Raw genomic sequence first — 16,419 nt, 5'->3', positions numbered from 1 at the left:
GTCTGGTATTGGATATCCTTACTGACATGAAATCATGTCTTTTTACTCTTTCTTTTTTTGCATGGTGAATTTTTAGCACCAGCTCCCACACGTTGACAGTCTTGTCTTATTGGCTAGCCCTATTTATTTCTGACTGCAGCTAGCATGACCAGCGAAGACTTCAAACTCAGCAGGGCCCATTTATCTTGCTGCTGGGCGAGCTAGCCACTAAATTGATGTGAAAGCTAAGCAGATGCTAACACGCTAATTGGATTAAGGTTAACAAATGAGATATCGGGAGCGTGATGGTTTTCCTAATTTTCAAGTTAAAGCATAGACATGTTTTTTTTCTCTCCTCTGAATCCTAGTGTTGTTGTTGTTTTCTAACACGACGTGTCACCTTACCAACAAGGTAATTCATTCCAGGAAAGATTTGTTGGTAGTGGGAGTTGTAAGGAAGTTGTTAGTTGGCATGACGACTAGATATCAGATTTTTTTTTTTTTAAGTAGCTTGATGCTTAAACTGCTGGTTGCGCATTTCTGCATTAAGGAATATAGGATTATCTGTTGTTCTTGCTCCTTCGACACTGCCTTTCCTGTTGTGCATTATTTTAAGAAAGCATACAAAAGTTGCAATTGTACAGGTTATCACCTATGCTGGCGAAAGGATGAATAATATTGATACTATTGACATTACCTTGTATAATTCTGATGGGTTGAAGAGAAGGGTCGTTTTGTTGTGTCAAGGCCAGAGAGAGACTGGATAGAGGTCACTGGTCCTGGAAAGCTTACCAAGGAGGAAATGAGCTGCAGCAGGAGAGGTCGGTGCAGCCTGTTCTGTGAAGTCGGACGAAATCCTCTTGTTTTCTCTCCCTATTGTTGTTTTCTTAACAGGGGCAAGTTTACATTGTTAGGAAATGTTTTTTTAGTGCTGTTATCTTGAAAATAATTGTCTTTACCTAGGCCTATTTATGTTTTCCTAGTTTGTGCGTGTGTCTGTGCATGTGGTCCATTCTTAGTAGTGCGTGCACCCCTGTTAGCAATTCGCTGAGCTTTACAGCCTCTTCAGAGAATTATAGTAGGTTGTATAGTTTGTCACTTGTTTGCATTACATTTAATAAGACCTATATGGGCCCCAACTTGTTATAACAATGAACACCATCCTCAGGATATTTGGATTAGAGGTCGACCGATTATGATTTTTCAACACCGAGACGATTAATCGTCCGATTTAAAAAAAATAAAAAATAAACATTTAAAAAAATAATAATGTATTTGTAATAATGACAATTACAAGAATACTGAATGAACACTTATTTTAACTTAATATAATACATCAATATAATCAATTTAGCCTCAAATGAATAATGCAAAAACAAAGTGTTGGAGGAGAAAGTGAAAGTGCAATATGTGCCATGTAAGAAAGCTAACGTTTATGTTCCTCGCTCAGAACATGAGAACATATGAAAGCTGATGGTTCCTTTTTAACATGAGTCTTCAATATTCCCAGGTAAGAAGTTTTAGGTTGAAGTTATTATAGGAATTATAGGACAATTTCTTTCTGATTTCTATTTCATATACCTTTGAATATTGGATGTTCTTATAGGCACTTTAGTATTGCCAGTGTAACAGTATAGCTTCCATCCCTCTCCTCGCTCCTCCCTGGGCTCGAACCAGGAACACAACGACAACAGCCACCCTCGAAGCAGCGTTACCCATGCAGAGCAAGGGGAACAACCACTCCAAGTCTCAGAGCGAGTGACGTTTGAAACGCTATTAGCGCTCACCTCGCTAACTAGCTAGCCATTTCACATCGGTTATACGAGCCTCATCTCGGGAGTTGATAGCCTTGAAGTAATAAACGGCGCTATGCTTGAAGCATTGCGAAGAGCTGCTGGCAAAACGCATGAAAGTGCTGTTTGAATAAATGCTTACGAGCCTGTTAGTGCCTACCATCGCTCAGTCAGACTGCTCTATCAAATCATAGACTTAATTATAACATAATAACACACAGAAATACGAGCCTTAGGCCACGCTCAAGGTACTAAACGATATCATAACCGCCATCGATAAAAGACAGTACTGTGCAGCCATCTTCATCGACCTTGCCAAGGCTTTCGACTCTGTCAATCACCATATTCTTATCGGCAGTCTCCGTAGCCTCGGTTTTTCTGATGACTGCCTTGCCTGGTTCACCAACCACTTTGCAGACAGAGTTCAGTGTGTCAAATCGGAGGGCATGCTGTCCGGTCCTCTGGCAGTCTCTATGGGGGTGCCACAGGGTTCAATTCTCGGGCCGACTCTTTTCTCTGTATATATCAATGATGTTGCTCTTGCTGCGGGCGATTCCCTGATCCACCTCCTACGCAGACGACACCATTCTATATACTTCCGGCCCGTCCTTGGACACTGTGCTATCTAACCTCCAAACAAGCTTCAATGCCATACAACACTCCTTCCGTGGCCTCCAACTGCTCTTAAATGCTAGTAAAACCAAATGCATGCTTTTCAAACGTTCGCTGCCTGCACCCGCACGCCTGACTAGCATCACCACCCTGGATGGTTCCTTGAATATTTGGACATCTATAAGTACCTAGGTGTCTGGCTAGACTGTAAACTCTCCTTCCAGACTCATATCAAACATCTCCAATCGAAAATCAAATCTAGAGTCGGCTTTCTATTCCGCAACAAAGCCTCCTTCACTCACGCCGCCAAACTTACCCTAGTAAAACTGACTATCCTACCGATCCTCGACTTCTGCGATGTCATCTACAAAATTGCTTCCAACACTCTACTCAGCAAACTGGATGCAGTTTATCACAGTGCCATCCGTTTTGTCACTAAAGCACCTTATACCACCCACCACTGCGACCTGTATGCTCTAGTCGGCTGGCCCTCGCTACATATTCGTCGCCAGACCCACTGGCTCCAGGTCATCTACAAGTCCATGCTAGGTAAAGCTCCGCCTTATCTCAGTTCACTGGTCACGATGGCAACACCCACCCGTAGCACGCGCTCCAGCAGGTGTATCTCACTGATCATCCCTAAAGCCAACACCTCATTTGGCCGCCTTTCGTTCCAGTTCTCTGCTGCCAGTGACTGGAACGAATTACAAAAATCGCTGAAGTTGGAGACTTTTATCTCCCTCACCAACTTCAAACATCTGCTATCTGAGCAGCTAACCGATCGCTGCAGCTGTACATAGTCTATCGGTAAATAGCCCACCCATTTTTACCTACCTCAACCCCATACTGTTTTTATTTATTTACTTTTCTGCTCTTTTGCACACCAATATCTCTACCTGTACATGACCATCTGATCATTTATCATTTATCATTTATCACTCCAGTGTTAATCTGCCTACCTCATGCCTTTTGCACACAATGTATATAGACTCCCTTTTTTTCTACTGTGTTATTGACTTGTTTGAATTGTTTACTCCATGTGTAACTCTGTGTTGTCTGTTCACACTGCTATGCTTTATCTTGGCCAGGTCGCAGTTGCAAATGATAACTTGTTCTCAACTAGCCTACCTGGTTAAATAAAGGTGAAATAAAAAATAAAAATAAAAAGTTCATTAATATGGTCGAATCCGGAAACTATCATCTTGAAAACAAAATGTTTATTCTTTCAGTGAAATACAGAACTGTTCCGTATTTTATCAATGAATCTAAATATTCCTGTGACATTGCACAACCTTCAATGTTATGTCATAATTATGTAAAATTCTGGCAAATTAGTTCGAAATGATCCAGGCGGCCCAAACTGTTGCATATACCATGACTCTGCGTGCAATGAACGCACGAGAAGTGACACAATTTCACCTGGTTAATATTGCCTGCTAACCTGGATTTCTTTTAGCTAAATATGCAGGTTTAAAAATATACACTTCTGTGTATTGATTTTAAGAAAGGCATTGATGTTCGTGGTTCGGTACACATTGGAGCAACGACAGTCCTTTTTCGCGAATGCGCAACACATCGATTATATGCAACGCAGGACACGCTAGATAAACTAGTAGTATCATCAACCATGTGTAGTTAACTAGTAATTATGATTAATTGATTGTTTTTTATAAGATAAGTTTAATGCTAGCTAGCAACTTACCTTGGATTCTTACTGCATTCTCGTAACAGGCGGGCTCCTCGTGAGGCAGGTGGTCAGAGCGTTGGACTAGTTAACCGTAAGGTTGCAAGATTGATTCCCTGAGCTGACAAGGTAAAAATCTGTCGTTTTGCCCCTGAACAAGGCAGTTAACCCACCGTTCCTAGGCCGTCATTAAAAATAAGAATGTGTTCGTAACTGACTTGCCTAGTTAAATAAAGGCGTCCAAAAATACCGATTTCCGATTGTTATGAAAACTTGAAATCGGCCCTAATTAATCGGTCGATCTCTAATTTGGATAGAATTTCAAGCGTCCTTTGATTCTGAGAACTCAACTGACATGACTCAGCATCACCCCACTATGGTCATGCTATCCCATGAAGTCAATCACATTGATGTTATCATTACTCACCCATACACCTTCCTCACTCATTGTAGCAGTATGATAACTCTGTATTAGGGTCTGTCATTACTAGTGTGTGTGTGTTTATGTGGTGAGTGTGTGACTATGTACACCTATGCCATTCATCCCACTCATCACCTTTCCAGATGTCTCTTTAGGCCTCTATGACAAATATGATGAGTCTCCTGTCATTTCCACTAGTGTTGTCATGATACCAGACTTATGCCTTCGATACCAGGTTTAGTATCACAATACTCGATACCAAAACGATACTCGATAACCAAAACGATACCACAGCAAAAGAAAACAGGGAAAAATCTGTATTCTCAGGTTTTTCGGGCCTTTAAATCACACTCTTTATTAGAAATACAACATTATTGGATGTTCAATATCTACAAAAAATGCTTAAACCACATCAGGGGATCACCTGTCTTGGAAAAATTATAGAAATGTAGATTTTTGTGTAGTTCCCCTTTATTTCAAGTGTGCATGCGCTCAGCACTGCTGTTTGGTTAGCTGTCTTTCTGTAGAGCACATTTTAGGGAGTTTGTAAAACAAATGGCTATTGGATTGATGCAAATATGTATGATTACTCTAGGTAGGCATAGGCTTCTTAGTTTTTTGGAAAGCCTTTCCATCTTTTATTTATTTATGTTATTTATCCTTTTATTTAACTAGGCAAGTCCGTTAAGAATTCTTATTTACAATGACGGCATACACCTACGCTGGTGCCAATTGTGCGCCGCCCCTATGGGACTCCCAATCACGTCCGGTTGTGATACAGCCTGGATTCGAACCAGGGTGTCTATAGTGACGCCTCTAGCACTGAGATGCAGTGCTTTAGACTGCTGCGCTACTCGGGAGCCCGAAGGCGGGTATTCATTAGCATCGTTAACGGCTAGACAAAGTGGTAGATGTATGCGCACTGTACACACCAGATGGGCCGGGCCATATCCTCTTCAGGAAGTTACAGGGAATACAAATCACTGATGCCTTCTGTTCATGTCTTATCATAAACTTGGGCAAATGTAATACATTTAGAATCATTTGCAAACATTTCATTGATTTCCAAACGTGAGCCACATTTGATAGAAGAACCGAAAGTAACACAATTCTAGTACCAAACCATTTTTCATGTTATAGTTTTCAGTGTACCGTACAAACACTACTGCACTGCGTGACTCATCTGGTGGGAGTGAACCTGCGTGAACAGCTGTCTGAGCTCAGAGCCCAGTATCTATTGAGGTCCTGTCACTGCAATAATTAGCTTCTCCCATTGCCTTGCATCTGATGACTCCATTTCAGTCCTACAGGCCTCCACTGGAACATCAGGGGAGGAGGGATCACTTCAGTGCTTGTATACACATTCACATTAGCACGTGTACAGTACACACACTTGTCACATGTAACCACACAACTATAGGAGGGACTACTTCAGTTCACACACACACCAACACACCACACACACAGCCACTTGTTGTTTCATGTTGTCTAGTCATGATGATTTATGTCAGTAATATGGAACAAAGTAGTGCTGTTCTGTATTCAGTGAGAGAGAAATGGGGAAGAGACTGAGGACAAGTAACCTGTACAAGTGTGTGTGTGGTGTGAAATGGAAATGTTTTTTGTTGTTGTATACGCCACTGCCCCTGAGATTTCAAGAGAATAAGAGCTAGTGATGGAGAAGGAGAAAGGAAAGTGGATTAAGGGCAGGTATTTAATCCGGTTTAAATCTGATTTCTATGTCCCAAGTGGCACCCTATTCTTTATTTTTTTAAATATATATATTTTAACCTTTTTTTATTTAACTAGGCAAGTCAGTTAAGAACAAATTCTTATTTTCATTGACAGCTGTCACTGCCTTGTTCAGTGGCAGAACGACAGATTTTTACCCTGTCAGCTCGGGGATTCGATCTAGCAACCTTTCGGTTACTGGCCCAACTCTCTAACCACTAGGCTACCACCCCATATATAGTGCACTAGTTTTGACCAGAGCCATGTGGGCACTATATAGGGATTAGGGTGCCTTTGGGATGCAACCCATGTGTTATAATTAAGCAATAAAGCCGAGGTGTGGTATATGGCCAATATACCACGGCTTAGGGCTGTTCTTAAGCACGACGCAACGCAGAATACCACGATATAGCCATTAGCCGTGGTATATTGGCCATATATCACAAAACTCAGAGGTGCCATATTGCTATTATAAACTGGTTACCAACATAATTGCAACAGCAAAAAGTACTTTTTTTGTCATACCCGTGGTATACTTTCTGATATACTATGTCTTTTAGCCAATAAGCATTCATGGCTCCAACCATGCGGTTTATAATGAGAGCTATTACTTTGGTTTACAGCACACGGCTGTTGAATGGCCTCATTGTGCTGCTGCCTGCTGCTGACCCCGAGACCAGGCAGGGACAGGGGTGGTAAATGACTTGGCTTGGCTGGCTCACCCCTAACATGTGACTGTTGTCCAGTCTGAGTCCGCCCTGCTATGTCTAGGTAAACCGTCTGGGTACTGACATCACTTCATTGTCCCCATGCCAAAGAAAGTCTTTTTGGTATCTCTTATTATTAGCAATTTTTTTATGAATTGGTTATTATTGATCACGCTAACAAAAGTCAGTGGTCCACTTTAGATTGCAAATATTTTTGGGGTGGTTTGATTTTGACCAACTTTTTCTATAGGAAATCCAAATGTAACATCTACATTTTACATGTTGGTAATTTAGCAGACATTCGTATCCAGAGCCACTTACAGTAGTGAGTGCATACATTTTTTTCTTTCAACTTTTTTCCTACATTTCCCCTGTGGGAATCGAACCCAGCACCCTGGCGCTTGTGCCATGCTCTACCAACTGAGCTACATCTCCATGAAATAAAATGCAGTAGCCTCCATGGACAGACACGACACTGATTTACCACTGTGCACTGACATAATACAGCTGTTTCCTGATAAATGCAATGGCTTGGAAAAACTGTTAAAAAAATAAATAAAAAAACCTTTTGAAATGTCACAGCAGTAGGTGCCACACATTGTCATTACCTAGGCTAGGGGACAACTTGTGGTCAGTACGGAGTCGAGGAATAGAAGTAGTCGGACATTCCTCCATTCTTTTCCATCATTAAACCACATTCTCCTGCAGAGGCACAGAGAGCAGCTTTTAGCAGCCGAGACCAATCCATAGCAATCTGGCAGTCTGCTGAAATCATGCATTATGTATTGAGGGAAGGAAGCTGATCTCAGATCAGCAGCTATCTGTCTGTAACTGTGAGCTGGGGAACAACAGGGTAGAAATGATACTGACCTAGCCGTCAGGTATGTGCATGTTTGCCTGTGTCTGTACTTGTATGTGTATTGTTAACTTGTGGGCATACAGTTGAAGTCAGAAGTTTACATACACTTAGGTTGGAGTCATTAAAACTAGTTTTTCAGCCACTCCACAAATGTCTTGTTAACAAACTATAGTTTTGGCAAGTCGGTTAGGACATCTAGTCTTTTTTTCCAGCAATTATTTACAGACAGATTATTTCACTTATATTTCATTGTATCACATTTCCAGTGGGTCAGAAGTTTATATACACAAAGTTGACTGTGCCTTTTAAACAGCTTGGAAAATTCCAGTAAATTGTGTCATGGCTTTAGGAGCTTCTGATAATTTGAATCAATTGGGGGTGTACCTGTGGATATATTTCAAGGCCTATCTTCAACAATCTAAATAAATCAGCCAAGACTTCAGAAAATAAAATGTAGACCTCCACAAGTCTGGTTCATCCTTGGGAGCAATTTCCAAACGCCTGAAGGTACCACGTTAATCTGTACAAACAATAGTACGCAAGTATAAACACCATGGGACCACGCAGCTGTCATACCGCTCAGGAAGGAGACTCGTTCTGTCTCCTAGAGATGAAAGTACTTTGTTGCGAAAAGTGCAAATCAATCCCAGAACAACAGCAAAGGACCTTGTGAAGATGCTGGAGGAAACGGGTACATAAGTATCTATATCCACAGTAAAACGAGTCATATATCAACATAACCTGAAAGGCTGCTCGGCAAGGAAGAAGCCACTGCTCAAAACCGCCATAAAATAGCCAAACTACGGTTTGCAAATGCACATGGGGACAAAGTTCATACTTGTTGGGGAAATGTCCTCTGGTCTGATGAAACAAAAATAGAACTGTTTGGCCATAATGACCATCGTTATGTTTGGAGGAAAAAGGGGGAGGCTTGCAAGCCGAAGAACATCATCCCAACCATGAAGCACGGGGGTGACAGCATCACGTCGTGGCGGGACTTTGCTGCAGGAGGGACTGGTGCACTTCACAAAATAGATGCCATCATGAGGAGGAACAATATGTGGATATATTGAAGCAACATCTCAAGACATCAGTCAGGAAGTTAAAGATTGGTCGCAAATGGGTCTTCCAAATGAACAATGACCCAAGCATCCTTCCAAATTTGTGGCAAAATGGCTTAAGGACAACAAAGTCAAGGTATTGGAGGGGCCATCACAAAGCCCTGACCTCAATCCTATAGAAAATGGGTGGGCAGAACTGAAAGAGCGTGTGCGAGCAAGGAGGTCTTCCAAACCTGACTCAGTTACACCAGCTCTGTCAGGAGGAATGGGCCAAAATTCACACAACTTATTGTGGGAAGCTTGTGGAAGGCTACCCGAAACGTTTGACCCAAGTTAAAGAATGTAAATGCATGCTACCAAATACTAATTGAGTGTTTGTATACAGCTGACCCACTGGGAATGTGATGAAAGAAATAAAACCTGAAATAAATAATTCTCTCTACTATTATTCTGACATTTCACATTCTTAAAATAAAGTGGTGATCCTAACTGGTCTCAGACAGGGCATTTTTACTAGGAGAAATGTCAGGAATTGTGAAGCTGAGTTTAAATGCATTTGGCTATGGTGTATGTCAACTTCTGACTTCAACTGTATATGTGCATGGTAGTGCTGCACAATATGGGAAAATAATCCAAATGCAATCTTTTTGTTATCCAAATATTGAGATTTGTGATTTTAGTGAACTGTTGGAATCATAGAAATAAAATATTTTTCTGGTTCTATGGTTGGTGTTTTGCATGACAACTAATGAAAATAAAACCAGTATGGTAAAAGTTGTGACAGGGTAGTAACCAAAGTGTTTATCAGTTTCTCAGGGGACCCTTACTACATTTGAATGTTTAAATTAATGGCGTAATAAAATATTGTCAATATTGCAATTTTTAAAAGAATTTGATGAATTGTGCAGCCGTAGTGCACGGTATGCATGCAAAGGTTAAACTGTGCTTGTGTGTGCACACTGGAGGGTGAAGGTGTAGTTGTCCATTTCAACTGCGGAAGACTTGCTGTCTCAAATCATTGCTCGATGTCTGGATGTGTCTAAATATGGCGCTTGCTCTGCACTCAACACTCTATCATCATATCACTTCTCTATTTCTGAAACATTCATTTTTAAATGTAAATCCAAATTTGCATTGATCCTAATGTCATGGCTTTCCACCATCGTTGAAAAATGTTAATCAAGCGTTACACGAGAACAGATCCTTTATGTAGCCTAGGCTACTGTCAGACAACCCCTTTTGTAGTCAATTACAGTCGTAATGTAATAAACGTCACACGGGTTGGAAGTGGTAATGGCTTTCACTGTCATGTTGTAAAGGTCATGTTTCAATCGTGTCACTGTCTTAAATGGGTGAGGGGGTTAGGGTTGGTTGCAGTTCTATCTCTTATACAGAATAAGTTAAACTGTGTTTTTGTCCTAGGCTCTGAGATAGGCCTATATCTTTAGCCCAATACCCTTCTTCCCATACTTTAGGCCTACTACATCACATCATCATTGTGCGACGTGTGGTTGAGCTGCCCCTGCTCATCGACCCACTGGCTTCGTTGGAGTAGGACCATTTGCCCCGAGGCCTACAATATATGCTGACATGACGTCCGTTTTGCTTTCTCCCTCCTAAATGGTTAAGGCAATGACTAGAGGAGGGTAGGCTGATCTTAGATCTGTGTTTACATGTGACTTCTACTTTATTTATTTTTATTTTTTTCACCTTTATTTAACCAGGTAGGCTAGTTGAGAACAAGTTCTCATTTGCAACTGCGACCTGGCCAAGATAAGGCATAGCAATTCGACACATACAACAACACAGAGTTACACATGGAATAAACAAAACATGCAGTCAATAATACAGTAGAAGAAAAAAAAGGGGGAAAAAGTATATTTACAGTGAGTGCAAATGAGGTAAGATAAGGGAGTTAAGGCAATATTCTTTTTTTTTTACCTTTATTTAACTAGGCAAGTCAGTTAAGAACAAATTCTTATTTTCAATGACGGCCGAGGAACAGTGGGTTAACTGAAGCTATACTGTTACACTGGCAATACTAAAGTGCCTGTAAGAACATCCAATAGTCAAAAGTGAATGAAATACAAATGGTATAGAGGGAAATAGTCCTATAATAACTACAACCTAAAACTTCTTACCTGGGAATATTGAAGACTCATGTTAAACCACCAGCTTTCATATGTTCTCATTTTTTTTAACCTTTATTTAACTAGGCAAGTCAGTTAAGAACAAATTCTTATTTTCAATGACAGCCTAGGAACAGTGGGTTAACTGCCTGTTCAGGGGCAGAACAACAGATTTGTACCTTGTCAGCTCTGGTTACTAGTCCAGCGCTCTAACCACTAGGCTACCCTGCCGCCCCTGAAAGGCCATGGTGGCAAGTAATTACAATATAGCAATTAAACACTGGAATGTTAGATGTGCAGAAGATGAATGTGCAAGTAGAGATACTGTGGTGCAAAGGAGCAAGATAAATAAATAAATACAGTATGGGGATGAGGTAGATAGATGGGCTGTTTTACAGATGGGCTATGTACAGGTGCAGTGATCTGTGAGCTGCTCTGACAGAAGGTGCTTAAAGCTAGTGAGGGAGATATGAGTCTCCAGCTTCAGAGATTTTTTTTGTTGTTGTTTGCAGTTCGTTCCAGTCATTGGCAGCAGAGAACTGGAAGGAGAGGTGACCAAAGTAGGAATTGGCTTTGGGGGTGACCAGTGAGATATATCTGCTGGAGCGCGTGCTACAAGTGGGTGCTGCCATGGTGACCAGTGAGCTGAGATAAGGCGGGGCTTTACCTAGCAGAGAATTGTAGATAACCGGTAGCCAGTGGGTTTGGCGACGAGTATGAAGCGAGGGCCAACCAACGAGAGCGTACAGGTGGTGGGTAGTGTATGGGGCTTTGGTGACAAAACGGATGGCACTGTGATAGACTGCATCCAATTTGTTGAGTAGAGTGTTGGAGGCTATTTTATAGATGACATCGCCAAAGTCGAGGATCGGTAGGATGGTCAGTTTTTATGAGGGTAGCATGAGTGAAGGATGCTTTGTTGCGATATAGGAAGCCGATTCTACATTTAATTTTGGATTGGAGATGCTTAATGTGAGTCTGGAAGGATAGTTTACAGTCTAACCAGACACCTAGGTATTTGTAGTTGTCCACGTATTCTAAGTCAGAGCCGTCCAGAGAAGTGATGCTGGGCAGGTGCGGGCAGTGATCGATTGAATAGCATGCATTTAGTTTTACTTGCATTTGAAGCAGTTGAAGGAGAGTTGTATGGCATTGAAGCTCGTCTGGAGGTTAGTTAACACAGTTTCCAAAGAGGGGCCAGAAGTATACAGAATGGTGTCGTCTGCGTATAGGTGGATCAGAGAATCACCAGCAGCAAGAGCGACATCATTGATGTTCCGTTGGTCACTTCCAGTCTCTCTAGTGAAACCAGAGATGTCACCTGACAACTAGGGCAAATAAGTGCAAGTGTCTCGAAATGATACCTTGTTAATTAATATCTCAATCCGTTTACTTTTTACCATAGACGAAACCCAGTCTAGTCTTATTAATTGGGATGAACAGTCTCTCTGACTTCTCTTCCACGCAGTCTTAGCCCAGTGCAAACATCACATCACCATTCGCCTTGTTGCATCACTCGGAGACCATTGCCCAGGGTCTATTGCTATAATAATGGTTAAATGATCATTGAACCACAAATGTATACAGTTAAATGATCAAGCCTAGGAAGCTTGAGATAAGGACGGACTATATTTGTTAAAGGATGGCATAAACAACAGTTATGTTTGTATGCCAAAGGTATGGTTCTCATTCCAGTATGGCTATCCTACCTGTAGGCAAAAGTATCCTGTGTTTGGTCCGTTCTACACAGTTGAGTACCCGGTATGCCTACCCCATCCATTGTTTTTATCACTTGCTTGCCATTATTTCCTGAACAAAGTCTCTTGTTTATGGTCAATGACACAAGCAGTCATAAGACAAGCCTGTATTGTGCGTTGTCATGTGTGGGCTGGATGATGACCTCACTGTTTGCTCTCTATCGCCATCCAGACCAAGGGTCATATGATGAAACCAACAAGACATCAGTCCCAAATGTCATTCTGTCCCACACTGTTCAATCCATTCCTAGAATTACAGCTAGGGAATTAGGCCTAGATGGGACAATCTCATTATGTGGATATTTTGGTCCCTCATAGCTTGTTGTGAAGGTGTTTGTTCCCATTGTGTGGCAATCACAGAGAGTACAATCCATCCCACTTTGTTTCTATTTCCGTCCCCACGTCAACAAACTTCAAACAAGCTCCACTTTCTCCTTTTTATAAAGGATTTATCTTCAAATAATTAGTCTGGCATTTTATGTATTGCTCTGAGGGGTGTGTGAGTGCATGTGAGAGAAAGACACAGAAAAGGAGGGAGAATGTCAGACACACAGTTCGAATGCGTGAATATGATGTGTGTACGTGTACGTATGTGTGTGCATGCGCTCCTGCGTGTGTGCTAGTTGGGTGTTTGTCTGTATCTCACCTGGTGGTGTCACAGTGGGGTTATAATCACTAGGTGTGGGTGGGGTGATCGGCCTGCTGGGAAGGCTGACGCAGAACAAGCACTGAGACTCAGCATGGCATTCTGTCAGCCTCTACCCACTCAACCCTTTCTCTCCTTCTCACTCTGTCTGGGAATGGGAAACAGTGGTTCATATTCAGATAACCATGCAGTCATCTATTCATCCATATAACCGTGCATTCATGTATACTTGGTAACTTCCAGGAAAGCCTGCATTGATTTTGACGAATCTACCATTCCCCGTCTTTGTTTATTAGGCTACCTTCTAACCTCAAATGTTATTAGTCACATGCGCCAAATGCAAATAGTCTGGGTAGCCATTTGATTAGATGTTCAGGAGTCTTATGGCTTGGGGGTAGAAGCTGCTTAGAAGCCTCTTGGACCTAGACTTGACGCTCTGGTACCGCTTGCCGTGCGGTAGCAGAGAGAACAGTCTATGACAAGGGTGGCTGGAGTCTGACAATTTTTAGTGCCTTCCTCTGACACCGCCTGGTATAGAGATCCTGGATGGCAGGAAGCTTTGCCCCAGTGATGTACTGAGCCATACGCACTACCCTCTGGTGCCTTGCGGTCGGAGGCCAAGCAGTTGCCATACCAGGCAGTGATGCAACCAGTCAAGATGCTCTCAACCTGCTCCACTACAGCCACGTTGATGAGAATAGGGGCGTGCTCAGTCCTCTTCCTGTAGTCCACAATCATCTCCTTTTTGTCTTGCTTATGTTGAGGGAGAGGCTGCTATCCTGGCACCACTCGGCTGTCTCATTGTTGTTGGTGATCAGCCCTACCACTGTTGTCATCGGCAAACTTAATGACGGTGTTGGAGTCGTGCCTGGCCGTGCAGTCATGAGTGAACAGGGAGTATAGGAGGGGACTGAGCACGCACCCAATGGGCCCCTGTGATCAGCGTGGCGGATGTGTTGTTACCTACCCTTACCACCTGGGGGCTGCCCGTCAGGAAGTCCAGTATCCAGTTGTAGAGGGAGGTGTTTAGTCCCAGGGTCCTTAGCTTAGTGATGAGCATCGAGGGCAATATGTTATTGAACGCTGAGCTGTAGTCAATGAATAGCATTCTCACATAGGTGTTCCTTTTGTCGGGGTGGGAAAGGGCAGTGTGGAGTGCAATAGAGATGGTATCATCATTGGATCTGTTAGAGCGCTATACACATTGGAATGGGTCTAGGGCACAGGTAGTATGGTGGTCTGCTTGAAACATGTTGGTATTACAGACACGGACAGGGAGAGGTTGAAAATGTCAGTGAAGACACTTGCCAGTTGGTCAGCGCATACTCGGAGTACACGTCCTGGTAATCCGTCTGGCCTGCGGCTCACCTGTTTAAAGGGCTTACTCACATTGGCTGCGGAGAGCGTGATCACACAGTCATCTGGAACAGCTGTTGCTCTCATGGATGTTTCAGTGTTATTTGCCTCAAAGCGAGCATAAAAGTAGTTTAGCTCGTCTGGAAGGCTCGTGTCACTGGGCAGCTCTCGGCTGTGCTTCCCTTTTGTAGTCTGTAATGGTTTGCAAATCCGACGAGCGTCAGAGCCGGTGTAGTACGGTTTGATCTTAGTCCTGTATTGAAGCTTTGCCTGTTTGTTGTTTCGTCTGAGTGCATAGCAGGATTTCTTCTAAGCTTCCGGGTTAGAGTCCCGCTCCTTGAAAACAGCAGCTCTAGCCTTTAGCTCAGTGCGGCTGTTGCCTTAATCCATGGTTTCTGGTTGGGATATGTACGTACGGTCACTGTGGCGAAGACGTCATCGATGCACTTATTGATGAAGCCAGTGACTGATGTGGTGTACTCCTCAATGCTGTCTGAGGAATCCCGGAACATATTCCAGACTCTGCTGGCAAAACAATCCTGTAGCTTAGAATCTGCTTCATCTGACCACTTTTTTATTGATCGAGTCACTAGTGCTTCCTGCTTTAGTTTTTGCTTGTATGCAGGAATGAGGAGGATAGAATTATGGTGAAATTTGCCAAATGGGGGGTGAGGGAGAGCTTTGTATGCGTCTCTGTATGGAGTAAAGGTGGTGTTTTTTTCCATCTGGTTGCACATTTAACATGCATATTTAAGTTTTCCTGCATTAAAGTCCCCGACCACTAGGAGCGCCGCCTTAGGCTGAGCGTTTTCCTGTTTGCTTATGGCGGAATAGTTCATTGAGTGCAGTCTTAGTGCCGGCCTCAGTCTGTGGTGGTGTCTAGACAGCTACAAAAAATACAGATGAAAATTCTCTAGGTAGATAGTGTGGTCTACAGCTTATCATGAGATACTATACCTCAGGCGAGCAAAACCTTGAGACTTCCTTAGATATCTTGCACCAGCTGTTATTTACAAAAATATTCGCAGTTCTGATGTCCAGAAGTTATTTTCGGTTAGAAGAGACGGTAGCGCAACATTAGGTACTAAATAAATGACAAAATAAGTTACAAACAACGCAAAGAAACAAATGAAAAAACAATTGGATAGGAACACGTAAAACGTCCGCCGCCTTCTCCGGCCCCATCTTAGGACCATCAACCTTCCTTGCTGCTTTAGCTTCTTGCTTTCTTGTGATATCGTAGACTGTCTCTCTTACGATCGATTCAGTGCTATTTACAGGGATTGCCTTTGATTGCTCCCATTAATCATTGCTATAGTAGCCGTGATTTCAGTGTCAGCCACTCACAAACTAGGAAATAGTATCGGCCTCCAGGGTGGCATTTTAGGTTTCTTTCACCAGCCCTGCAAGCCAGCTGGTCCCTCAGTGTGGTGGCCATGCTTGTCAGAAGACTGTGGGTTTCCTGTAAGAGCTGTGTTGGACTCCATCCCCTATCAAAGGAAAGGGCTCAGCCAGGGGAAGTCTTTAAGGGCTTAATTACATTTCCTCTCATTGATTTGGCCCTGCTTTCAAGAAGGATATTATAGGGACATCTCATAGGATATGGCTACTGTAACTCGGCTTGATTAACTGTTGTTAATTGCTAAGTAATACGCCTTCTAGCCCTGCTATTAGAGTAGGTTCC

The 16,419-nt window shown here is 42.6% G+C and overlaps 1 protein-coding gene across 3 annotated transcripts in view; it reads left to right on the top strand.

Moving 5' to 3' along the window:
* Nucleotides 1–16,419, top strand: part of LOC115142607 (testis-expressed protein 2-like) — a 61,736-nt gene that overhangs the window by 18,730 nt on the left and 26,587 nt on the right. The window lies entirely within an intron of this gene.

Source organism: Oncorhynchus nerka, linkage group LG15, assembly GCF_034236695.1.
Source record: "Oncorhynchus nerka isolate Pitt River linkage group LG15, Oner_Uvic_2.0, whole genome shotgun sequence".
Classification (NCBI taxonomy): Eukaryota; Metazoa; Chordata; class Actinopteri; order Salmoniformes; family Salmonidae; genus Oncorhynchus; species Oncorhynchus nerka.
Note: the sequence above shows the minus strand (reverse complement) of the source record. Positions and strands in the feature narration are given on the sequence as shown.